This window comes from Saccostrea echinata, unplaced genomic scaffold, assembly GCF_033153115.1.
Source record: "Saccostrea echinata isolate AGI-Se365-2 ecotype Australia unplaced genomic scaffold, CSIRO_AGI_Sech_v1 ptg000029l, whole genome shotgun sequence".
NCBI lineage: Eukaryota > Metazoa > Mollusca > Bivalvia > Ostreida > Ostreidae > Saccostrea > Saccostrea echinata.
The window spans coordinates 24,448,444-24,476,163 of record NW_026889778.1 but is presented as its reverse complement, the minus strand read 5'-3'; the positions used below and the strand labels follow the sequence as shown (position 1 = coordinate 24,476,163).

Sequence of the window (27,720 nt, the reverse complement as noted above, 5' to 3'; positions counted from 1 at the left end):
AATCTTAATCATTGTAAATATTATATGAATGAACAATGGCTGAACTTACCAGTTTCAGTTGAAAACACACTAAAAGCTTTTTCTCCTCCACATTCAGTAGACAAAATATCATCCTCTTTATTTGAACAAGCTATATTGCATTCATTCAGCGGGAGTGGAATAGCTTTAAAATCATTCTGGAGACATCGACATTCACTGGCCTAAATGTTTATTTTGATCGTCTGAATACTTTTTTTTTTTGCATAATCATGCTTAAAGTTTCATTTCAGCTTTTATTAAATTAATACTCTCTTATGTATTTTGAAATCTGAAATCTGAGTTCTTTTTTCCAAATATTATACATTTATTGCACGATCGTGAAGGAAATATGAAGATTTATTCAGCCAAGATAAATCATATTCCCCGAGGGCTTTGCCTGAGGGGAATATGATATTTCTTAGCTGAATAAATCTCCATGTTTCCCAAATATTCATGCAAAAAATTGTTTATTATATCGAAACAAGCAAAAACTTTAAAAATAAATATAAACTTTCACATTCAGCACCGCTCTAATGCCCTGTTCACTCGGAGAGTTTAATTCGAATTAAACGTAAGTTACTGCGAATTAAATTTGATCCGCGTTCACACGGAGAATTTAATGCGAATTAAATTAATTCGAATTAGTTTACTGCGAATTAAATTACTTCGCATTAGCTCCATGTGAACGCTAAGCGAAGCTAATTCGAATTAAATTTTGACGCATGCGTAAGGGTAGAATTTAGTCAAATGCCACATGTCGGTGGTCAAATATAGGTATTTGTGCTATTTTTGAGTGGAAAACAAAGGAAAACTATGTTAATCACTAAAAACTGTACAGACACTATATAAAATTATGTCAAATGTATATATGCTCTACATAATGTGACGTGATTTGCAAATGACGTCATAATAGCCTTATAGTAGAAATAAAATTTAATTCGCATTAGTTTACTTCGCATTAGCTGTCGTGTGAACGCAATTTAATTCGCATTAGTTTAATTCGCATCATTTTACTTCGCATTAATTTACTGCGAATTAAACTCTCCGTGTGAACAGGGCATTAAATTCACTCTCAATATAAACTTATGCCCTGTTCACACGGAGAGTTTAATTCGAATTAAACGTAAGTTACTGCGAATTAAATTTGATACGCGTTCACACGGAGATTTTAATGCGAATTAGTTTAATTCGAATTAGTTTACTGCGCATTAAATTACTTCGCATTAGCTCCGTGTGAACGCTAAGCGAAGCTAATTCGAATTAAATTTTGACGCATGCGTAAGGGCAGAATTAAGTCACAGACCACATGTCGATGGTCAAATATATGTACTTGTGCTATTTTTGAGTGGAAAACAAAGGAAAATTATGTTAACCACTAAAATGTGTGCAGACACTTTGACATTATGTCAAATCTATATCTGCTCTGCACAATATGACGTGATTTATAAATGACGTCATAATAACCTCACTGAATAGACTTGTTGTAGAAATAAAATAATAATTCGCATTAGTTTACTTTGCATTAGCTGTCGTGTGAACGCAATTTAATTCGCATTAGTTTGATTCGCATCATTTTATGCCCTGTTCACACGGAGAGTTTAATTCGCAGTAAATTAATGCGAAGTAAAATGATGCGAATTAAACTAATGCGAATTAAATTGCGTTCACACGACAGCTAATGCGAAGTAAACTGATGCGAATTATAATTTTATTTCTACAACAAGGCTATTCAGTTAGTCTATTATGACGTCATTTACAAATCACGTCATATTGTGCCCAGCAAGTATACATTTGACATAATGTCAGTGTCTGTACACATTTTAGTGATTAACATAATTTTCCTTTGTTTTTCACTCAAAAATAGCACAAGTACCTATATTTGACCATCGACATGTGGCCTGTGACTTAATTCTGCCCTTACGCATGCGTCAAAATTTAATTCGAATTAGCTTCGCTTAACGTTCACACGGAGCTAATGCGAAGTAATTTAATGCGCAGTAAACTAATTCGAATTAAACTAATTCGCATTAAATTCTCCGTGTGAACGCGGATCAAATTTAATTCGCAGTAACTTACGTTTAATTCGAATTAAACTCTCCGTGTGAACAGGGCATTACTTCGCATTAATTTACTGCGAATTAAACTCTCCGTGTGAACAGGGCATAGATATATTACTGGGAGAATTTAGAGAAGTTGTGATAACTATTGCGGGAAAATGCTCTAGGTCTTCGAAGAGGTTGAATATGGTGAAAAGCATTACGACGACAGGGAAATATGAAGTTTTATGGCCCTGTCAAATGATAGTCTAGAACTAATCAGATAACGCGTTGTATAGAATAATTATAATGAGGTATAGTAATATATTTAGAATTCAGTAGCAGTTGTGCAAATTGTCCACACGCTTTAATATGAAATATAATAGTGCATTGTGAATATCGAGGACGAAATAGCAGTCCTTAAGATCTATTAGAAATAAACTGAAAATATCCCAAAGAAGGATATATTTTTCTTTTATGATCATTTATTAACAAATGAATTATTAAAACGTACATGTATAATTAAAATGTCTGCTTTAGTCAAAATGACTCCAATTTGAATAATCTGATTAATCATCAAGAATTCGCTTATCGAATCCTGAATTAAACACACACACACACCCTCACACACACACCCTCTCACACTCACACACTATTTACATATGGTTATATCCTACGGCATACCTTTACAGCGTAAACACTATTGTGTAGTCTTAAACAATGTTCTTGGCATAATCCTATTGATGGGTAATCGGTCATGTTGAAAAAAGAATTTCCAGGTACATTGGACTCTTTGTAGCACCCTTGAAAATTAAAAAAATAATAATAATAAAGGACAGAATATAACTACGAGTATTTTCGAGTGTTCCAAGGTACACATGTTTCACCTACTTTATAGCATCAACATAGATAACAATAATCTAAAGATGGCCAGCTATTTATTTGTTACTAACATCATAGTTTAGGCATTTACCTGTAAAGAAGAAAAAAAAAACATGGATAGTAAAACCGATAGAAAAGAAAATATTATAATAAAATCTGACTATCAAGTAGAAATATGATTCTTCAACCCTGAAATTTTAATCCAACTGTCCGGCAAAAGAGATTTTAGAGTGTCTCCACTGCAATTCAGTCTACAAGAATCTTATCTGAATACAATCCCTACGGCGCCGCTGGAGGGCCAGATAATAAATGTTCGGACAAATTAGAAATTACTTCGAACAAATTAGGTATTTGTCTGGACAAATTTAGATTTTTGTTCTGACAAATCAGATATTTGTTCCAAAGAATTAGATATTTGTTCCAAAGAATTAGATATTTGTTCTGACAAATTAGTAAACATAACAATAGGCGACAGGACACCTCGATTAATGCGTGATAAGCACCTAAAAATCCCATCCCACATGCAGACGATGACAAGAAAGTATTTTAATTCTTTGCAAAATAATTTTTTTATGACAATAATAAGAACAATTTATTTCATAAATAAATATTTGGCTGATATGAAAACCTCTATTTCTTTAATTTACAAATTCAAAACTCTGAACGCATTTAAAAAAACCCGTTACTCAAAATTGAGAATACACAAGTTTATTCAACTGTTCGAAGTATTTTTTAAAGTAGGTCAAAGTCAAGGTCAAATGGATGTAATTCTTTTTTTTTTTTTTTTTTTTTTTTTTTTTTTTTTTTTTTTAATAATGTTTTATGACAAACAGTGCACATGATTTATTGGCATAGATTTACGTCTTTAATACGAAAAACAAGCTGCATGTGTACATATATCAACACAATGAACTATTTTGAAAAATAGGGCAAAGGTCAAGTTCAAGGGTCACGAGATCGATAAACAGAATATTTTACAAAAGCAAGTCCCAAGCAAAATATGTGCGAAATATCAAATGCATACCTCTTACAGTTCTCGAGTTATACATGTACATATAGGGTGTGACAGATGGTCAGACGGACGGACAGAAAAGACAGACACCAGTTAAAGTGATACATAAGTGTCTCTCTGCTCTGCAGACGACAAAAATAGCTACTGAGCAATGTTAGTAATGGTTGAACTCAGAAATAAATTCCTACAATGTGTAGAATAATTTCGCTATAAGAAATAATCACAAGAAGTAGAGTTAGTATTCAGGAAAAAAAATGATATAGATCATGTGATTACTCACATAACCTGATAGAGTATCAATTTATTTGTAAGTAACTTTTTTTTTTTTTTTTAGAAATATGTGGGGTTGATACATATATGTATGGATACGCAGAACTCCTTTCTCTCTTTGGCCTTAATCAACCTGGTGTATGGGTAATATGGACTGTAACTAACAGACCTTATGTTTGTTTTGTTTTGCTAAAGACCAAAATATGATTCGTTTGCCTTTTGTTATGCATTCTTCTTTGTTTATCTATGTAAATATCCAGGATCTTTTAAGGATCCTCCACACACCCCTTATTTAATTGAGCATTACTTTTAACAAGGACATCAACCCTTAAAAACTGGGCAGAAAATAAAATTATATAATTTATACTGATTTAATCAAGTATTTCAGAATTTTAAATATATTCATTCCATCCTGTTTTGATAAGTAGCATAGCATATTATGCGTTTTTTTTTTCTTGGCAAATACATTTAAGCTCACAATACAACAACAAAAACTTAATATATCATTCAACATAAATGTATTTAAGAAAAAGTCATAAAAAAATATAAATCATTTTCTCTTAAATACATATATGAAAAAATAAGGAATACTTCTAAGAGTATAGAAGAAACATTAATGAATCAAATTACAGGAAGGAATTGAATTAAATTCAAATTTATTGATGCAGATTTTTTTTTTTTCAAAATTCTTGGCATCGAAGTTCAGTTTTAGAGTTATCTTTCCTGTTACCGAGGACTAAAATACTTCAGCAAGTTTCCACTTATGTCATCATACTCAAGTTACTCGTTGGTAACTGAACTGGACAGATATAAATGAGCAAAACTAGATATAAACACTGTTTATCAATAAAATGAAATAATGAAATAAGTGAATTGAATGAAATAAGTATTATTGAAACGCGAAAATCTTCACAAGTAGTAAGTTTTACAGAAGACCTTGTTGACGATATCGCAATGGATTGATCTGGCAGAATATTTAAAATAAATTATACGACATTTTCCCAAAAATACCACTTATTTAAGGATTATTATGCTACGAATAGTCTAAGGTCTACTGTTCTTTTAATTAAAAAAAATCAACACCGTTTTCTTTCGACGAGCATGGCATGTGCTCAAAGTTTATGACTAAGGTGTGGTTTTTATATTACTGAATACTTTTCCCTTGACAAATATTCATCTGAAGAGCATTTGTAAGACTCTTTAACAGGCGGTGTCAGACAAATCGTCAGTGCACAGACTATTCAAAACCGGAAGTAAAAGTCTTTTCGGTATATATTTCAAATCACGGGTGTGGAGGATCCTTAAATACAAAGTCAATGGAAATTACAAAAACTTAATGATTTAACTGAAATGTGTAAATTTAAGAGTATAAAGTAACGAGCTTGTGTCTGGGTGAAGGAGTGTGTGATTGCATGCATCACAGAAGTTACCTAAGTAAAAAATTATATCGGTTTCGATGTGCTCTTTTGCGAGGGGACTCTCCGCTGTGCGGTGTTCTTGTTTCATACTAATATTGTATACTTGATGAATTGCATGGTACAGTGTATCTGGTACTTTGCATAAAAAGAAATCAATAATTGTTAAATTCAATTAAATTCCTTTTTACGAAACTGTTACATGTATGTTGACATTCTTAAATTCACAAACGAACTTATTGGGTCATTTTGTTAGGTATCATACAGTCAGAATTTATATCATATACATGTCAAACATGTTAATATACACATAAAAAATATGAAAGATAGCTATAGTAATCGTTTACAGGTTTTACAAGGTTTATCAAAATTTATCCTGTAGAGAACAACAATAAACCCAAAGTTTACAAATATGTAACAGTATCCATATCAGTGTTACTGGTGAATGGGCCTAAACATATTTGACTTCCTAAATGAATCTACCAAATATATCAGTTTCGGTAAAATTCAAGAACAATGTAATTCACAATCCTTCTGCTCTTACTTTGATTTTTTTTTAATAACACATGTAATACAATAAATGTAACCACTGGTTTTGTATACCTGGGTTTATTCTTTGAAGTTGGATCTGATTTCATTTTTTATTTGAAATATAGATTAAGTGCATTTAACATTTGATAGCACGCAATTTTGATGAAATCCTATGTGCTCATCAGAAATATATACAACCATGGCTACATGTGTAAGCTGGGTTGTTTTATGTTACAATTTTATCTAATTAAATCATTTGTATAAGAACTATCTGGCCTTAACTTCCTTCCTTACTGTGTATGGTTTCCTTCAAGTATTGCAAAAAAGATATTTCACAAATTAAAATGTATTTCTAAAGTTTTGTCTTACCTAATATTTTTATCCATTGAGAAAATCTTTTGTGTTTTCCGGTCCAGATAAAGTTTAATGAATCCGATGCATCAGTAATTAAACGTTTGCTTGAATTTCGGCAAAGCTCTTGTGCACCAAACCAGTCATACGTTTCGCTTTCTGACCCAACTAACGAAGAAAGTTTAAATATACAAGATACAGGATAAGAAGAGAAGAATACATTTCAATTTACTGTTTTGATTTTGCATGTCCTTAAAACACAAAATCAAGGTATAAAATGTTTCCTCCTTTATCGGCAATTTGATAACGTTTTCAAACACCACACATTGTATTCTAGAACATTGAAATGTTCACACAAGTGCGTGTTATACATGTAAAAAACATAGAGGATCCAGGTAGCATTGATTTTTTTCTCTGACAAAATCAATTATATTATTAAAACAACTGGTTTTTTTCCCTTTTATTAATTAAACACTTTTTGAGCCGTTTGCTATTTTTTTTTTTTTTTTTTTTTTTTTTTTTTTTTTTTTGATATTGTTATATGTTATTCTTTTGTGTTATGCTCATGGGGAAGCGAACGAGGGGTAAAAAACTTTTTAAAAGCAAATTATACTGGCCGTTAAAAACATCCTCATGATTTGTTTTAATTATGGTCTTCGGTCAAGAAATAGAAAACACGCAATGGATTAAATAAAAATTATATATTTACATTTATTTCACAAAAAATGAGGAATCCAGACCTTTCAATAAAGAAAACAAATTACCAGAAGCGCAGCATACAATTATATTGATTATTCTTCCTATCACTTTCATTGAAACCATAATTCTTTGCCTTTTACATCATCCAGCAGATCTTACTTCTGAAATCGATTAAAACGTACACTTATGACGTTTCATTTCATTTTTTTACCTTGGGAAGCTCAAAATTTAAAGAAAAATACGAAAAAAACATGCCTTATTTTGAATTTTCAACACCATGGTTTGGTTGTTTTTGATCTTCGGTAGAAACAATGTTAACTTAAAACCAAAGAAAGCTAAAACTCCATATAAGCACATCACTTAACCTCTTCACTGGCTGTAAATCTGCTTCACATATATGACTACTGCAAATTTACTTCGGAAGTATGTCCAAAGAAAGTTTTGTGTTTGTAATCTTTAATTCTTATATTAGCATGTCTTGTATTTTAAAGATAGCATTATGTGAACTTCCCTTTAAATTTCATTGGGATTTATAAAATCATAATTACAAAGACATATTACCAAAAATAATATGACATCAAACTTATATATGAATGAAACCTTTAGAATTTTATTGAAATAACTTTAGAGATATGATTTGGAATGCCTCTTAAATAAAACAGTTTACATTGCATAGTTTTCACCTTAACTCGATAGACACTAGATAATTAATAACAAATGTAATGAAACCCGTATATAATGGACATAAACTGTAGGCTTGGTTAATATATGGCGGTCCTTTTCTTTTTGCCATACACAACTCTAATTGGCATTTTTGTATTTTTATAACTACTTGTACAGAGTACGTCTTTGCTAAAAATAATTCAGATAAATAACTCAATAAAGCTCATCAGAAAATCAATGATGTATCATGTTTAAAAGTTTGAATTTACCAGGGTGGCAGTAAATACAAAATACACAATATGATAACTTTGCAGAGCTGTAAATTTGGTATTTACTGCCACCCCGTAAAATCAGAAAAAAGATCGTGACAGATGGTTCAAGAAAGCAAAATATCTTACCTTCTCCTAATAAATTTTGCAAGTACATTATTTAATGCAAGTTGTTACCAGTTACAAGGAAACATACCATAACTTTTTCCCTTTAAAACTCTTCCTGTTTCTACACCTATTCATAAATGTTTACATTTTTTTCAGTACTGTTCAACAGGAAGAACACCGTATAATTGATATTTCATAAGGTCTCGTGGAAATTCAATAAAATAAATGTAGGTCTTTTTATGTCCTTCTTCCAATTTCCAATAGCAAAATTATCTTCCGAACTGGGAGAGCTCTAAGCCCCCCCCACCCCCCCACCCCCCCACCCCCCAACAGTACAGTAAGGTGCTCAATGGAAATATCAGCAATTTTTGTTATTAAAGATATATTCTTAATCATGATGGCGATTATTTTATTACTTTATATATATCGGACAAATGTAATTATGGTAAATAACTACATATTGTGGACGATTTAATTTTATACTTAGACTTGTCACGTGATGCGGCAGTCAGGTGATTTCATCACATTTACTTGCAGTATTGAGGTTACCTATAAATTTCACTAGTGCAAGGGCATAACAAAGTTAAAATTCTAAGTTTAGTTTATAAATATTTTCAACACTCATCGTAGTTTCTAAGAAGTGCTGCGATCCTATATAAATTTTGCTATTTTATTGTTCAAATTATATTCTAAATTGTATGTAAGCTGTATTTTTTGCTGGTCAACGGCATTTAATATACATGTAGATATAATTCATTTTCAAGATTTCATCAGGTTCGCAGCACTTTTCAAATTCCTTAATACTTCTAGAGTTTATTTGTAAAAGCTTACTATGATCCAATGAGTGTATGCCTTTGCGCTAGATCGATTTATGTAGACCCTTACATTACCCTCCAATGCACTTGCATACAAATACAGTATCAATTAAATAGGAAATGTGCGGAAAATATATAAATAAAATTATAAAGAAGACATTGCATCCAAGCAAGTGTCCTCTTAATTATCTCAATATCTTAAATATTTTATCAATTATAGAATACATTTTTCGTTGAGAAAATATTGCTTGATCCGCCTCTCACCACATACAAACTGCGTTTTACGAAATGAAGTCACATTTACAAGTGTATTGCGATCAGTGACTTGTTTATTCCTTGCTATGTGGGATTTAACTAACGACAAAACAGCATATTATAGTAATTAAGTTTTGATGTAGTTTGATGGTCTCCTACAGTTTAAGATAGCAAATCATTTCATTTTATTTTAAGAAGTGTTAGTTCGTATGATGTCATAGTTAATATTTCCTTAAAAATTAGGCTCCGCCACCTTTTTGTAGCCTTAATTGTGCTGCGCTTTCCATGTTTTATGAAATTGAAGAGAATATGAAATCACTATACACTGTTTCAAATCATTCAAAATTCCATGAAAATCATTTACCACTGTAACATATTTTGTAGCTTAACTATAGCAGAAATCTAATCCAGGATTTATGGATAGTTGTTTCAAATGTTCCTGTATCTTATGATACTTCCTAAGGCATTTTAAAATTCTATTTTAAGTTAAAATTGTAATATTAAATGTCAGTATTCTAACCATGCTTAAGACTACATTTGCTATGCCTTCCTTGACATAGCAGAGTCACTTAAGAATACCTCCCTAGACCGTCAAGCTACCGCCACTGGACCCGTCTTTCTGCAAAGCACTGTTTTGATAAAACCTTTCGCCTTGTTAACCTTCATCTCTATATGAGGTACACACTCCAAATTTGTTTTTTTACCAGAACTGCAGATGATTTTAAACGAAACTCCAACTCCCGCTCTTGCCCTTAGATAATCAGTAATGCAGTCCGTTAGGTACGTGTATCAAACGTTTTTGTTTTGAAGTCAGTTTCAGTGGTCTTCTAGCTCGTGGACGGTACTCACTTGATCCAGTACTCTGAGGGTGACTAACCAATTAGTGAACAGTTGTTTCTTTGACTATTAATTGACAAGAAACAGCAAAACTTTTCTGACAGGATCCACAATTTGAAAAAAAGTGTCTTGTAGCTTTGTTGGGGAAAGTCTCTAACAACCAATTTTAATTGTCGTGTAGTGTATGTATTTTTCTTCTTTCTGAATATCAACTTTTATTAATAAGCAATTATTTTCAAATATTGTCTGCCTAGAAAAACATATTTACCCAACAATATCCAGACATGTAGTATCGTTTTTGAAAGGGGCAGACAGTGAAATCCCAAGATAATAAAAAAAAAGGGGGAGGGGATTACCCAACTCGACATTCCTATTTCGTCCTTGGTGGTGGTGGGGTTGGGGGTATATTCCATTTTTTTTTTCATGACCAAATTTTACTCAAGCATTATTTTACTATGATCCACCAAAAAAATGGAAGAGGGGGAGCAAATCAACCTTTCAATGAACATTTTCGCGAATAAAAAGTATTCTTTGGGAAAAAAAAGTAGGGTGCAGCCATTCCCCCTCCTTCCTGCCCATCCCATATTGATACTACGTGCCTGTAATCATACTTTACACCGGCTACTTGCAAGCGGCTCTAAATCATTCAATTGTATAAGGTCCGGGTTGGTTTTAATCGCATAGTAATATGTGTGCACGGAATTCATTAAACTTAATTCCATGGGAAATTTATTGTTATGTGGCTATTTTTTCTTCCCCTTTTGCTTGTGTATAATTTTTATGTGTTTTTTTTTTATTTGGATGATTGTTTTCATGACACAAAAATAATGTGTATGTCTTTTTGTGAGATCACTAGTCATTCTGTGCCCTTGGTCCTTTTTGACACTCTATCCCAGACAATTATTATCAATTTCTTCAAATGTTTATTGTGAAATTTGTGTTTTGATGTCAGAAAATCATTATGAGTTTTCTTGTCTTTTTTCAGCAAAAAAAGTACCTATTGACAAAACATATCAAGTTTTAAGGCAATGTTTATGAATGAAATGCTTAAATTTTAAACTTGTAAATAATTGTCTATGATTAAGTCTACATCGCTCTGGTCACTCACACAAAGTAAACACATCAAGAAACATTTAAACTGACATTTAACATCAAAATATACTACATGTAGTATACTTGTCAAAGAATAAGGTTTATAAGGAAATTTATTCATTTACCTTCTTAAAAAAAGTTATATCCATTCTCTTTATAAATTCTTTAAAATCATGTGTCAGCTAAAAAAAAAAATAAATAATATTCACAACAATCAAATTGAATTTGAATTATCATACATATACTGGACTCCTAAACTTCATAAAAATCCTTACAAACCAAAATAAGTATCGGGTTCCAGTAAATGTTCTACCTAGTCTCTTCTTTTACTCCTCGCTAAAATAATTACAGCAATGAATGAGAAACTTCAGAAGTATACAATACATCTGAGAAGTGGTGTAAATCAGATGTGGATTATTAAATATTCCAAGGGAACCTTTAGAAAATTTGAAAACACAAAATTTTACCAAAATCAATAACATCAAAATTATGACCTATCAACACTTATACAACCATTTCCACACGACAAATTAAAGTTGAAACTTTTTGACATTATTGACAGTTTCTTTTTCAAAAAGATAAGGAACTCGTAAATTTACTTTCCTTGCCATTGGTCATTTCCAACATTATTTTGTTAAAAACATTCTGATTATACTCACAAATACTCTGAAGTTGACATTAAAAAGATGCTTGAGTTTCGGTTGACAATATATATATATATATATATATATATATATATATATATATATATATATATATATATATATATATATATATATATATATATATATATATATATATATATATATATGTTTTTAGAGACCATGTCTTCCAGCAATCTGCCGGAATATCCATGGGTACGGATTGCCTTAAGTTATTAGCAGACCTATTTTTGTATTCATATGAAGCAGAATTCAAAATCTTATACATAGAGAAGAAGAAAACACTTGGTGTGATTATTTAGATTTATCAATTAGATATTATAACGACGACGTATTATCAATTAACAAAGGACATTTTTATTCAACATATATTAAAAAAATGGACCGCTCTCTGACAAAACCGGGCTTAATGACATAAGCGTTGACGTCGAGAAAAACCTGTTTATTGTGACGTCAAATTTTCGCGTCTAAAACGCACATGTTCATTTTTCTTTTTATGTACTTTAATTGCGTTGTTCAGTTCCGCTATTTTCAATGTTCAAATATATAAATGAATATGTATTCCGGTCGTTATTTCGTATGCCAAATTTGTTTCTTTTCATTTTAAATATTTTTTTAAGATACCTTCGATGGATATTCTAATAATGACTTAATGTATCACTTTACTTACTGTTATACGTAATACCTATGCATACATCGCGGAGAATTGAAGGTACGATTGAATGCGATTGATATTCGAATTAATTTAATAAACTGCTGATTATTTTTCCCCTAGGTTATATTTTCTGGTGTAATGAATAACAAACCATTTTCAGAAAGAAACAAACAAATAGTTCTCAAAATTTTCTATACTATATACGAAAACTCGCCTCTGCGAATGCAAAAATTATGATCCACCAAGACACACACTGAAACGCCATATTCATAAACAGTTACGTTACTTAAATAGCGAGTGAAGGGCTACTGAAAGAATGAAGAATGGACGATGAAATATCAGTAAGTATTAAATGTTTCTAATTCGAAAGTTTGAATTCATTTTAAATGAGTTTGATTAGGCCTATATTAGTATTTTAATTCATGCGTTCATATAACATGGATCTTATCCACTATTATCTAAGCAGGGTCGGGCAGCATATGTAGGGCGGTCGATCAAAATTCATTTTATTTTCTGATATTTTTAATCTATGAAACTGTAATCCATATTCGGCTAATTGTTTTTTGTATTGGTAAAAGTTTATATCGACACTGAAAATATCCACTGATATACTTTAAAAAAGGAGTTGTGCACTCGATTCAACCGACGCACGGCGTCGCTTCTAGTACAAGATTTATAAATATAATTTCTGATTGTTTCTATAAAAAGAACAATGAAATCTAATATCTATCAAAGAACATACATGTTATCTAATGTATTATTTCAACACAAAATGATATGCAGCAATGACCAATGAGAGAGAGAGAGAGAGAAGGATACAGGGAGCATATTGTTTTCATAGTTTGTGTTTTTATTGAAAATATGTAGATATGCGCATGTACATACTATTTAAGTCAATTTTACACTTCCCAGGCCTATCGAGAGATCCAATCTTAAATTGTATCGTAAGAAAAAAAATATCCTACGTGTTGTACTTTGTAACAGACCCGTAAGGGGGGGGGGGGGTGTTGCCCCCTCATAAGTAACATAAGATTTTTATAATTATTTTTGGGGGGTGGGGGGCTCATAATTTTCTGTTAGCACCCCAACCCTAACGGAAGCTGCTTTCCACGGGCCTCAATATGTCACACAGAGTCTTACTATTTTATTTTGTTCCATGTAATACCCAATATTTTTTAATGCGTGCAGCAAGTAGATATATGCATGATGTTTATTTAATGTGATAGTAATAAACATATTAAACGACATTCAAATAATACTGGTTTATTGACAGGAGCTTGACAGTCCCTACGCTGAGCACTTCGGTCGTACACCATACACTACTCCAGTGGCATCAAAAGAACTAAGTCTTTCTGACACCGAGGAAGAGGATGAGAGACCCACTGACATTAATGACAGAGCTAGAGAATATCTGGACAGCCTAAACAGCGACGAAGAGGGAAGTATAGATATACATGTGATGAAGCGGGTTGCTCTGTATTGACAGATGATGAAGACATTTGCAGAATAAGAGATTTACAATGAAAAACATGTGGCTGCAAACACAACTGCATAAATAAATTTCAAGAATCTCAAATTCTTTCACATGTGTTCGATGTTCGGGAAATGCAAAAAGATGAGAAGAAATTGTACATAATTGGGTCTCTTGTTGATTGTGACAATGATAAAACTAAAAGAGGAAGAAAACGAGAAAGATCAATACATGAGTTTATTTTTGCTGGAAAGAAGTTTGCAGAAAAACTTTTATGATCGCTTTTGATATTGGAAAACAAGCTTTACAGAACATACGAGATCACATGAAAAAAAACATGGACCAACGCCTCGGAAACATGGTAAAATTGGGTCCAAGCCTGCTCACGCCTTGAAATTTGAAGACATCAAAGCTGTTCTTCAATTTATACAGAGTCTTGCGGATGAGATAGGTTTGCCCCAGCCAGCAGCTCCTCGAGGGAGAAATTGCATACCTCCCATATATATCCCTTCTGATGTGACGAAAAAATATGTTCATAGTAAGTATGTTTCTAGCTGTGATGTAGGAGAACACCCAATGCGATGTGTCAAGTATTCTACCTTTTGCGGGATATGGAACCATTGTTTGCCTCATATCAAAATTGCAACGCCACGGGATGATGTGTGCGCTACCTGTGAAAAGTTCAGAAAACTAATTATAGATTCAGTATCGAAAGAAGAAAAAATAGATTCAACGACCAAAATGCAGGAACATATAGCCCATGCCCAAGAGCAGAGAGCTCTTTATAACAATTGTATCAAAGAAGCGCTTGAGAACGGTTCTCAACATTTTACATTTGATTTCAGTCAGAATGTAAACATACCTCATCATGCTCGTCAAATGGGACCACTATATTTCCTGAGTCTTCGCAAAATTCAAATATTCGGTTTTCGAATAGACGACATCCCAAAGCAATTAATTTTTTTAATTCATGAACATGAAACGATAGGTTGTGATGGTACGAATAGACATGGGCCAGATTCCGTTATTTGAATGATCGACTGGTCATTTTCTCAGTACGGAACGGGTAACAGAAAAATCACAATTCATGCCGATAATTGCTCAGGTCAAAATAAAAACCAGTTTGTCATCGTTGTATCATTGATGGCGTATTTGCTCTAATCAAGAAACTTTACAGACGAAGTGACTGCGATTCTACTGATCAGCTTGAAAGAATTGTAGAGCAGTCCTCAGTTGCAAACTCAACTGTCCGGTATTCCGCATGGCAGTGGCGAGAATGGAAGGCTTTTCTGTCTGAGTATTTCAAACCTCTCAAGGGAATACGCAAGTACCAACATTTTTGCTTTCAAAGTACAGAGCCTGGTACTGTAACGGTAAAGGAATCGGTTTCATCAGAAGAAATGAAAATCAACATATTAAAAGACGGAAACTGTGTATTTAACCAGGATAGACCAGCTATTATACAACCCACCGGCCTTTCTGATGCTCGCAAGCAGTACTTGTTCACGAAAGTAAGACCATCTGTACGACCGGCTCAACAAGACATGACCTGTCCACCGCCGGAATAACGTGCACATAATGACAAAACGAAATTTTATTTTTGAACGAAATTTACTGTTTCTATGTTATCTTAATTATTTCTATATAATGAAAACTTAAATTATTCTGTTTTATCGTCAAATTGACGTATGCAATATTTACGTCATTTTGTAAAAATGTAACGTCGTCAGATTTTATTGGTATTATTACAACATGTTATGTTCAAGCAGGTATATCTTTAAAACTATTGCAAATAAAATGCTCAAATTTTCACTGTGTATCCTAAATTTGTTGCAGATTTAAAATATACAAAAAAGTCAATTTTGAAAATTTTGTCATTAAGACCCCTTTTCACAGAGAACGGTCCAAATGATAATCTATAAGTATATATTCTTAAACATTACCCAAATATCATATTTTCTGGTTGGACTTATTTTTCTGTGGGACTCATGTGGGATATTTTCCCAATGGGACTTGTTTTAGTATGTCCCATAGTTACTTCCATTCAAGTGTTGACTCGATATATCCCAGTGAGCTTGAAATAAAAGATACTACTGAATCTGACACATCTGTTTCATATTTGTATATTTTACTAGAAAAAGACGGTAATGGTAACATAACAACCAAGCTTTATGATTAACGTGATGATTTCAACTTTTCAATCGTCAACTTCTCTTACTTATTTAACAAAATACCTTTATCACCTGCAAAAGGGTTTATGTCCCTCAGTTAATCCGATACAAATACGCAAAAACATGCACTACGTTCGAACAATTTCTAAAACGATCAAGTCATCGACAAACGAGTTGATAAAACAAGAATATCAGCAGTCTCGTTTAAAGTCATCATTCCGTAAGTTCTATGGTCGATACAATAACCTTGTCAGCAAATATAATCAATCATTCAGTCTGACTGACGTTTTTCATAATAATTGTTAGGCCATTATTTACATACTGATTTGTCAACGGACTTTTCCATTTTTTTCCCGATCGTGGTGATAACACAGCGGGTGTGACAGGTCGCCAGGGGATGCTCACTCCTCCATGACACCTGATCCCACAATTCCTACAATCCTACTATTCGCTAGCTTGTCCAGATATATAGTAAACTAATAATCATGTATATCTACAAAAGAGTTTCTTTATGCACAAAAGCCAAACATTATTTTTCCCCTTTTTTCGTGAATGTCATTGTTTCGATTTAAATCAATTTTAAGTAGGCCTACATTAAGCATATAATATCCACGATTTGTGTTATAAGTGTATATTCAGAGTTACTCTCTGCTGTTAAAACATTGTAGGAACCTACAAGACTTAACATGGAAGGTAGTTAACAAAAACTTTAAGTTATTAGAAAAACAACTGAAGTTAATTGCAGTCCTTTCAACTGCAGCATTAGAATCATGCATTAGAAATGCTAACAATGTAACCTTCATTGAGTAAACTTCCGCAAAAGATTGGTTTTGCAAAATTACATTTCTGTAAGTGCCTGCAAAATGAATATAGTTTCAAAAACTGAAAGTTTTTTTAACCTAACTAGTTTTGAGAACATATATCCATTAAACCCAAAAAAAATATTATGTTCACTTCTCTGTCAATTAACTTTGTACTTTACATATAAATATATCGTGTTTCCAAAAAATGGAGGCAATCCAGTTAATCATTGAATACATGTATACGTGAAGTTAAGCCAAACATAAAGTGGCATAACTGTATCTGGCTATGCATATTTTTTTTCGTTTCGTAGTTTAATTTCATTGTATTCACTTTCAGAATTTTCATTTAAGTTTGATTTATCATAAGTATAGTCTATCTCAGGACCATTTTGACTTCCTGTGACGTCATAATCAGAATAACTATTGGCTTTAACCGCTGAGGCGTGATTATACGTATCATTGTTTTCTTCAGTTTTGCGGCCATTTCCTCCAAGATGATCATACTGTCCCTCCTCTGTAAAACTGTACGGATTTGTCGAATTATTTGCCTGGCCAGTCAAATTGTAGTTTTGATTTGATTTTTCAAGGACAAAGTAGCTTTCACTCTCTATTGGATTTGGAGCATCATAAAGCCTGTCATTCATGATCTTTGAACTGTCAGTTGCATCGTCTTTGACTTTTGTATGATTTCTATTTTGCCAGCGTTTTCTTCTTTAGAAAAGAGAAAAAAAATATTATTCTCGTTTTGTTAATGAAACATTTTCAAATGGTAAGGTTATAAATGGAAACTATCAAGAGCTTATAGGTAAAATTGGTGTGTATCTAACAAATACACATTTGGCAAGGTAGAAGTTTTTTGTTTAACGTTACTTCGAGAATTTTTCACTCATATTGAGACTCCGCCACTTCTCAATGGAGGGCTGAAAATTTAGTCCTGTACTCGGCACTTACGGTCTTTGAGCCGTGAGGGATCTTTTTCGTGCCAAGAAATAATGCGACCGGAACTTCGGTTTATAGAGTCTTATCGAAGGAACCGTCTCCAACTTCGAACCAACGACGTTAAGATTATCTTCGTACTACGTGACTCTAATGTAATCGCTCTAGCCACTGCACATGCGCCACGCGGGGGACGCAAGGTATAGATATACATATGAACTGGAGCAGACATGTATAGAGCTTTCGATAGTAACTGTTATTTATTGTTTACAGTATTCTATTGATTACTGGATGCTTTCCTTTCGTCCATTTATTTAACTGAAGTGAAGGCAGACGTCTCAAAATAAAATCTGTTTTGACAGATGCCACTTATATTTTTACAGAACAAGAAATTGTACTACAGCCAATTTTCTTATATACCGTTTCATTTTTTAATGATGTACGTTACCATCCTAAACTGATAGGGATGATTACAATCTCGGAAGTAAAAAAATACTATTGAAAAAAAGCTTTATAAAACACAGTGATGTTTATTCATTAGATGCTACTTGATTTTCGTTTTTAATTTCTGCTCTGCATAATATGCACAGTTGAAATTTTTAGTAAATACATCGCTCACCTGGCCCCCGGATCATAAAACAGACTTACACTTAAGTCAAAGGAATATTCTACTTAAGTATAGTAAGTGTGGTCCCTTTTACACCCTTGGTTTACCGGTTAAATATTAGCATACGGTATTTTGTTTGTTTTCATTGTGTATAACGAAGTATTTCTAATTTAAGCATTGTGTATTTATGATGAATAATTAAACGTATAAAAACATACAAGCCAATTTTTTTAAACCTATCGCACTAAAAATGCCGGAACATTTTCCCCCGATCAGACTACGGTTTCTCTATTACATGGAAATGGGCGGAGACATTGAATATCTTGCTATGACATTTTTCTTTCAAAGACGAGTTATTTGTTCAAGATTCACAATCAACAGTTACTACAAATACAATTTTCTATTTACAAATCTTTGACAATAAAACGCTATAACAAGGTGAACCAAACAAGTCCATGCTGACAGATATAAAACTGAGTACGTTTCAACTGAGAGCTGGCACGTTTACTGGGAGGGGAGGCAATTACTCGTAAAGATACAAATCCATGTGGCTTGTTATGATTCTAACAGTTCATAAAGAGGTTAATCGCTTGTAAATGAAGTCAGCGAACAGATTCAAAATCAGAATTCTTTTAATTAGAAAACGTAGAGCACAAGGTTGTTCAACAAAGATATTTTCACTCAACCTTTACACATATAATATACACATTATATTTCAAAGTCGACTCTGAACAAACCTGTGCTCGGTGTTTACGAAAGCTTTGAAGTGTGTACGTGTCACTGATTTCTTTTGATATTCATGAAAATCAAAGGACTCATCTTTAACACGCAGCTTCGTATGCTGCCTATATCTATTGTTTGACATTTTTAGATGATGATTCAAATAATAAAGGCATTAGTTAATGATAAAATTTAATTCTTAAATCTTTTAATAAATGTTCGAAATTTGACAAGTAACCAGGGACCACAGATAAGCCTTATTGATACTTGTTCCTTTCAACTGCCTGTAAAACTATCAACTATTGATGTGATTTGCAGATAACAAAACTTTTTTAAAGCAATTATATTGTAAAAAAATTTAATTATAGTCTACTTGACCTCTACAACATTTTAGTACAATAAAAAGATTTTGACTTAGGCTTAACATGTTTCATGATCCCGGAGCCTGAATACTTTGGCTAAACAAAATCGAAAATCATTTATGAAAATTAATGATTAAATATGTGTCCCAATGCTTTGGCCCCGCACTACCCCTGGGGGTCAAGATTTGAACAAAGTTAGATCTACACTAACGAAGGATGCTTTTATATAATAAATTGACTAATTAGTGTTTGTTGTTTTTGAGGAAAAGACTTTGATTTTTTTTTTAATTCTATTTATTTTATTTATTTTTTGGCCTAGCCACCCTTCCCCGGGGACATGATGTGAACAACCTTGAATCCACACTACCTGAGGGAGATTCTGCATTTAATATGACTACTCATGACTTTGCTGTTCTGGAGAACAAGATTTTTAAAGATTTTTTTCCATATATTCCTATATCAAACTTTAATTGTCAAATGATGCTCCACCCTTCTCCGGGGGTCGTGATTGGAACAAACGTCAATCTACATTACCTAAGGATGCATGCTTCCATATCTATTTAACTAATCATGTCTTTGCTTTTGATTGATTGATTGATTGATTGTATGTTGTTTTACGTCCCATTCGAGAATTTTTCACTCATATAGAGACGTCACCATATACCGGTGAAGGGCTTCAAATTTTGACCTTTACTCGGCACTCAGGGCCATTGAGCAGTGAGGGATCTTTATCGTGCCAACGCCTGCCGTGACAGGGGGCCTCGGTTTTTAAGGTCTCATCCAAAGGACCCGCAACTTTCACTCCAAAGTGCCGAGCGCATGGCGAAGGAACAGTTGCTACCCATTTTTTATCGACTTAGGTCAGTCGCGGCCGAGATTCGAACTCACGACCTCCCGATCACGGAGCGAGCGTCTTTGCTTTTGATAATTCCTATGCAAAACTTTTATTGCCTAATGTGCCCCACCCTACACCCGGGGGTCACGATTTGAAACCTGAATCTACATTACCTTGGGGTGTTTTCGTATTGATATGACATCATGGTTTTGCTGTTCTAGAGAAGTTTTTTAAAAAGATTTTCCAATATATATTTCTATGTATATCTTTTGTCCCATGTTGATGCCCCACCCTACCCTTCGGGATCGATCATGATTTGATCAAACTTGAATCTACATTATGTAATGACTCTTTTACACAGGTTTCATCTTTATTGATCCAGTGGTTCTTGAAAAGAAGATTCTAAAAAGATTATATTAAATTTTCACTTATTCTTAATTAGTTTCCTTTCAAAGATGGTGTGGTCCTTCATTTGAACAAACTGAATCCACCAAAGGATACTTGTGGCAAGTTTTGATGAAATGGCATGGTGGTTCTTGACAAGAAGATGAAATTGTGAAAAGTTTACAATGCAGACGACATCAACGGCATCGATCAGAAAACCTCACTTGAGCCTTAATTTTAACTTGTCCAGTATTTACCTTTTGTAGATAACCACGACGAAACAAAGAATGATTCCGGTGACAAAGATGATAATAATGGGTGCTATAAGACTGGTAATGGAGACTTTTTCTGAAAGGAAGATAAGATTAGATACATGTATCATTCTGGACACAGAAAATCGGGGATTGGCCATATCACAATATATATATAAAATGTACTTACGAATTTATGTGCCAGATGTGTTTATGTGGACAACGATTTAATATATATATATATATATATATATATATATATATATATATATATATATATATATATATATATATATATATATATATATATATATATATATATATATATATATATATATTAAATCGTTGTCCACATAAACACATCTGGCACATAAATTCGTAAGTACATTTTAGTCTCGACACTTTTTTTCACTTCTTTTAAAAATATGTAATATTTTATATAATTCTACATGTTGAACTTTAATTAAATAAAGATTTATGATCTGCAAATATAAAGCCTCAAACATCCCAATATTATACCCCTCCTTCCGAAATATGTATAAACATTGAAGAACAAGCACGAGATTATGCGAGAATTCATGGGATATAATCAAAGTAACATCATATCAATTAAATTCACGCGTCGGAAGTTGACAATTTTCTCAGCAGCTATTCAAATTACGTGCTGATAGATCCTGTAAGTTTTATCGATAATAATAAACAGCATGGTAATAAGAAAGGCAGATCATTTATTTGGTCATTACCGGTTTGGGCTATGATGAGAGGGAGGCCAAAAAACTATCTAGATGCAAAAGCTTAATGTGAGAGAAGACGGCAGATCAAAAAGATCGAGTTCTCAAAGACCCCTCATGGTTTGGGCCTTCATTCACTTGTATAAAATCCAAATTCTAGTATTCATCACAATAGGATCGCGACTTGTGTAAAATTGCATATACAAGTGTATTTGATTTTTTTTTTTCATGAATAAAAGAATATATTCAAACACAATGCTCAGGCCTGTATGAAGCAATTTCAGTTTGGGGGGGGGGGGGGGCACAGCCCAAAAAAGGTCACACAAGGGGGCACAAGTATATAGTATCTATTTTTCCTATAGTACTCTATACGTCGTGCCCCCCCCCCCCCCCCCCGGTTCTTACGGCCATGAAGCTACATGTATGGCAAATATTGCTCTTTAAGTAGTTGTAATAATGCTTACTCATGATCGAGCAATCTACAAACTATCCTTTTAAAGACAGAATTTTATTATCTAACTTTTCATGAAAAGAATGTCAAAACAGTATCTTCATTGTTTGGTCGTTCAAATTCTCTTTCAGAGGAACAGATAACGACAACGGGATCATGAAGTGGACTAGTGCTTTGAATGAAGTGTGTCTGTCAGCTAAATTAATTCTGAATAGGTCTACATGCCCAATCTGAAACAGATTTGACCCGTTTGTGGAGGTCAAATCTCATTGATTATTTTCTTGTACATGCTTTCGTCGAATACTTTCTGGAAAAGTGCTTTCATAACTTTGTGGAACCAGAAAATATAACGAGGTGTAATTCACAATAGACCTCTAGGTGACCTTTTTAAGTTAGGCGCCAGCTGGCTCCCAATTTGAAAAAAAAATAGTCGCCAAAGCAAATTTTTAGTCGCCAGGAAAATTCTTTTAGTCAAATGCTAAACCGCCGCTTAATGAAGGAATAATATCATTAAGCGGTTAAGAATGTCAACTATTAATGCAATAATTTATTACATTAAGCGTTGTATTGCAACGGTTAATGACATCATTAGCGGTTGCTAGAGCTGTGCGCTGTAAACACAGACAAGGTGACCAAAAAAAAAAAAAAAAAACAAACAAACAAACAATTAAAAAAAAAAACAACACATGCCCAATGCTATGATTTTTTTTTTCCATTCTAGAATTTCTTTTCGTCTCATCAGAAGGTAAAATGTTGCAAATGTTTATAGTTCAAGAATTTTACGACCGTCAAGTCAATTTAAAATGGTCGCCAATTTGGCGACTTCATGGCGACTAAATTACTCGCCAATTAAAGCCCTGTATAAATGCAAAAAAATTGATAGAATTTTTCCTAAATAGTATTGTCAGTAATGACATATATTTGGATTTATATTTGTTTATTTCTTGTTTTTGTCAAATATATGGAACTGCGTTTAAGAATACATTACACGTACGCATATAATGTAACGGCTTCTGTGGTGTAGGATAACGTTCTAGGTAAATGTATCATGTGTTCGATCATTTGCAAGGAATCTCTGCCTTGTTTGTTAGGTATGCCAGGGCATCAACGATAAATGGAAATGAGGGATAATTTGCAAAACGTGCGATGCTCACATTTCCAACTGTCGTTGATGTCCCTGGCATACCCAACAAAATAGACAGCGATTCCTCATATTTACATTTATACATGTATGTGAAATAAAAATGTAAATAAAAAAAAAACTGCTGTTATTTAAAATAACGAGGCATTCTATGTTAATTTCTATAGTCCTTTCCCACGAACGTCAGACACAAAGACAGCTCTGAGAGATTGACATGCATACTAGGCACTTGACCTTTCACTTGGTGAAATTTACATTCAGTTGTAAATCTCGAGAAATCAGCACATTTGACTTTCAAATAGATATCACAGAGAAAACAATTGGAAAATGAAGCAATTGTATTCAAACAATACCAATGCCCTAGGCCTTGCCACTTTGACAAACAAAGGCACAGTTTTCATAATTTTTTTTTCATATATTTATTATCAACTTACCCAGCATCTGTTGGGGTTTTCAATGGCTTAACCAGCTTGATAACGTTGTACATTACTTACAAATACAACATGGATTGTTGGATCTACATTCAGATTAAGCCAAACACAATCTCATTTTGAAACCCATTCTCCAATGTTGGTATTCCACTAAATTGTCCGATTTCTTAAATGTTGGCCACCTATAGAAAGTGTCGATTTCATGTTTCCCATCATTTGAATTTGTCAGAATAACATTGTACTGATTTATGAGCACGGAACTCAGTGTGCAGTGTTGCTTTTGGTATGAGTTTAGCTATACATGTAGCTTCCTAAAGTGAATTTTGGACCCATCTTATATGACTTCTGGACTAGAAGTGATATGAAATCTCGAGTGGCGGATAATAATGAAAATCCTCTTGACCCCCAAAATGACAAACATGTCAGACATGTTCACATACATGCATATACTATCTTAATGGGTGATATGACATTACTTAATGCTTTTGCAAATGTCACAGATGATGTAAAATCAAGTCTCGACCAGGACTCAAACCCAGGGCCACTGGCGTATCGTACGAGCGCCATAACCAATGAGCTACTGAAATCAGATATATTTTTCTCACACGTTTTACATGTAACCAGTTGACATATTTCCCTTATTCGTAAAAAATCATATCCGTATTCTATGAGTTAAGGAAATGCTGTGAGGCATTTTCCACGGAAATATTGGGTTTTGTAAGTTTGGTGCTATGTGTCACAGGTAGAGAAAAATCAAATCACAAACGGAACCCGAACCCAGGGCCTCTGACGTGCCGTTCCAGCGCTATAACCACTATCCACTGAACTATTTGTACTTAGACCCGAAATATTGGCTAATTATCACACATTTGTAAATCCGATGACGCACATATTCTCAAAAAGTGCCGAGACTTTCTTCAATTTTTGTTTTTAGAAACAATAATTTAGAAAATCAAGTATCTGGCATGATAAAAAATAACAAGAATCCATAAGGTTACGTATTTGTTTCGACATTAATTTTATGTTTATGTGATTCACAGTAAAGTTGATTAAATAAGCAATCTACGATATACCATTCCAATGATCAGTTTATTATAATTACACGAAAAAAGACGTTTCTTTTGCTCAGTTATCAAACAATTAGAAAAATACATTAAATGTGATTAAAAATAGATTACCATTTTCTGTTTCTGTGCTTCTTACCATATTCTGAAAGAAAATGATTGCAATTCGTAAGACGAAAATCAACTACCTTGTGGGAAATAATTGTTACAATCTAAAAGAGGGGAGAAAACGGTTTTCTTCTAAAATTCCATTCATTATGTAGAATATAGGATAAAATGTTTTTCTTACATTTTGGCAGAAAACACGATTTGATAAATCTTCATTGCAATTTGAGAACTGACATGAACCTGCTTGGCACTTTTGACACATTAATACCTTTTCCCTCTCATTTTCATGGTTATGATTCTCTATCAAATATAATTATAATTATAAAAAAAACTAAAAAAAAAAAAAAAAAAGATTAATTGAGAATCTAATCTCGAGAATAATTAGATATTAAGTAGGCGTTATTTTTTCCTAGTAGCATTTTGTTCTTCTTAAAGGTCTGATAACATGTTCCTCTCATATCCGTTTTGTATCTCTTCATAATAATGATAATATACAACAAATTTATAATATTTATCTAAACCGTTTTAAATGTCTTAAAAATACATACACCAAAATTATGATATTAGCAATAATTATGATTTCAAGTAGGATTGTATTCTAAATGCCATCCTTTGGTATCTTGCACAAATGCTAGGCAAAGAACCTAATTTTTTACAAGGAAAGTTGTTAAAGTGGCAATATTTCAATAACAAACTATTGTAAAAAAAATATCGAGAAACGTGTCGTCTGACCTAACACAAATGAAAGTATACTAGATGTGCAATATATATAGAATCATAAATTCAATACCATATCTTTCTTCTAACGATGTCATGCGTGCATACATGTACATGCAATTTTTTTGTTTTGATAATTACCTTTCACTCGTGTTAAAAACTTTTCCCGAATGATTCCAATCCATTTAGGATCTGTAGTGTTTAATGTTAATGAGCTACATGAAGAAGCTGCATTTGAAAATTCGATTTTGTTGACCGGATATAGGTTGTTGCTGGCGCACGTGTCCAAATGTTCACGCCATGATTTATATTTATCCCGTGTGACTACAATTTCAATAATACTAAACATGAAATATGAAATTTACCATGCTCTTTGATAATTTTTTTTTTTTACAATGTCATGCACTTTAAATTGAATATAATTAAATGTTCAACTTCACTACGTGAAAGTAATAAAAGAAAAACAATAATTCGCTGGGAGAATGTTGTTCAATGTTGTTAAAAGGTTGGAGTTCATGAGTCTGAAAAGCTAACAAACCTTGAGTCGTGCATATTACATTGAGCGCATCTGTACAATTGTTGGCAGCAAAATTCTGGCTCGATGGATTACACTCTAATGAAATACAATTTCCTCTCTCTGGGCGTTTTAGAAATGTCGTCACTTAAATTTGGAAAGAAATAAATTATTAGTTATTTCAATACATGTATTAAATATTTAATATTTCATTCTTTAGCAAGACATTATCTAAAAAAAAAAAACATGATTACCTGTAGAGAAAACGTTAAATGCCTCTGTTCCTCCACATAATGTTGATAGCTTGTCATCAATTGTGTTGTTGCATTCATAATTACATAAGGTAGAGTTTATTTGTTCGTAGGGCAAAATAAAGTCATCTTTTAGACAAATACAGCTTTCAGCCTTAAAAAGTACATAATATGTTTCATTGAAATATGCATGGTTATGCGGTGGAAATTCTTTTTATAACTTTGAATTTCAGCTTCGAATTTAAATCATTGGTGGAGAATTGTTTCAAATGCTGCCGTCACTTTCAGTATGAAAAAAGAAAAAAATATTGTTTAAAAATAAATTTAAAAGCATTCTACTTTTCTGCCAAGTTGATTTTTTGTTTACAGGCCCACCGCGTGTACCTTAACTAATTTTATTTTTAATATTTAGTTTGAAATCTTTAAAATAAGATCACCAGTCAGTGATAGTGTCAGTTTTGAAATGTTTCTGGCATGTTAAACAATGTTTTATGACAAAAATTTCTTGAATGTTTTGATACATTTTGTCCAAAATTAACGTAACTAAAAATAAAAATTTCAGGATAAATTTTTTCCTGTCTAAATTAATAGCATTTGCATATGTATGTTGAGAGAGAGAGAGAGAGAGAGAGAGAGAGAGAGAGAGAGAGAGAGAGAGAGAGATTTATGAACACTGTCTGAGAGTAGTTAATATTATTATGATTTATTAGTATATCAAAGATATAGAGGTCGGAATGTTTAAACACAGTTTTTATCATTGTATTAAAGATTCTTCAATAATATTGTCATTTTTTTTTCTATAAAATAAACTTACTTTTATGGCAAATATAGAACGATTCATGTTTTCACAACACTCTTGGCAAAGTCCTACTGACGCAATTTTTATTGCTGAAGGAATACCTTGATTGACAAATTTTGATGCATTGTAACAACCTACAAGACAGAACACACTTGACTTTAATTAACAAAGAGTAATTTCCCTTTAAGAATTTATGAAATTTTAAGCACAAACTTATCTTCATTAATGATTAACCTGTGCCATCAGAATTATAACTTGAAGTATAATTCTATGTTCGAAGAATGTTTTCCTACTTTTAGAGAGAGAGAGAAAAAAAAATATACTCATATGACTATATGACTTACATTTTATAGGAACACAATAGAAACAAGTCTAAATGATCTCTACAAAAAGAGGAAAAAAT

General features: G+C 32.6%; 1 long non-coding RNA gene across 1 annotated transcript; it reads right to left on the bottom strand.

The window, feature by feature from the left end:
- Window positions 1-55: 55 nt before the first annotated feature.
- LOC133194657 (uncharacterized) lies at window positions 56-6,665 on the bottom strand. Its single transcript, XR_009722153.1, has 3 exons — window positions 6,534-6,665; window positions 2,739-2,857; window positions 56-200 (listed from the first exon to the last, which is right to left on the bottom strand). It is a non-coding gene; the product is annotated as an uncharacterized LOC133194657 (long non-coding RNA).
- Window positions 6,666-27,720: the final 21,055 nt, after the last annotated feature.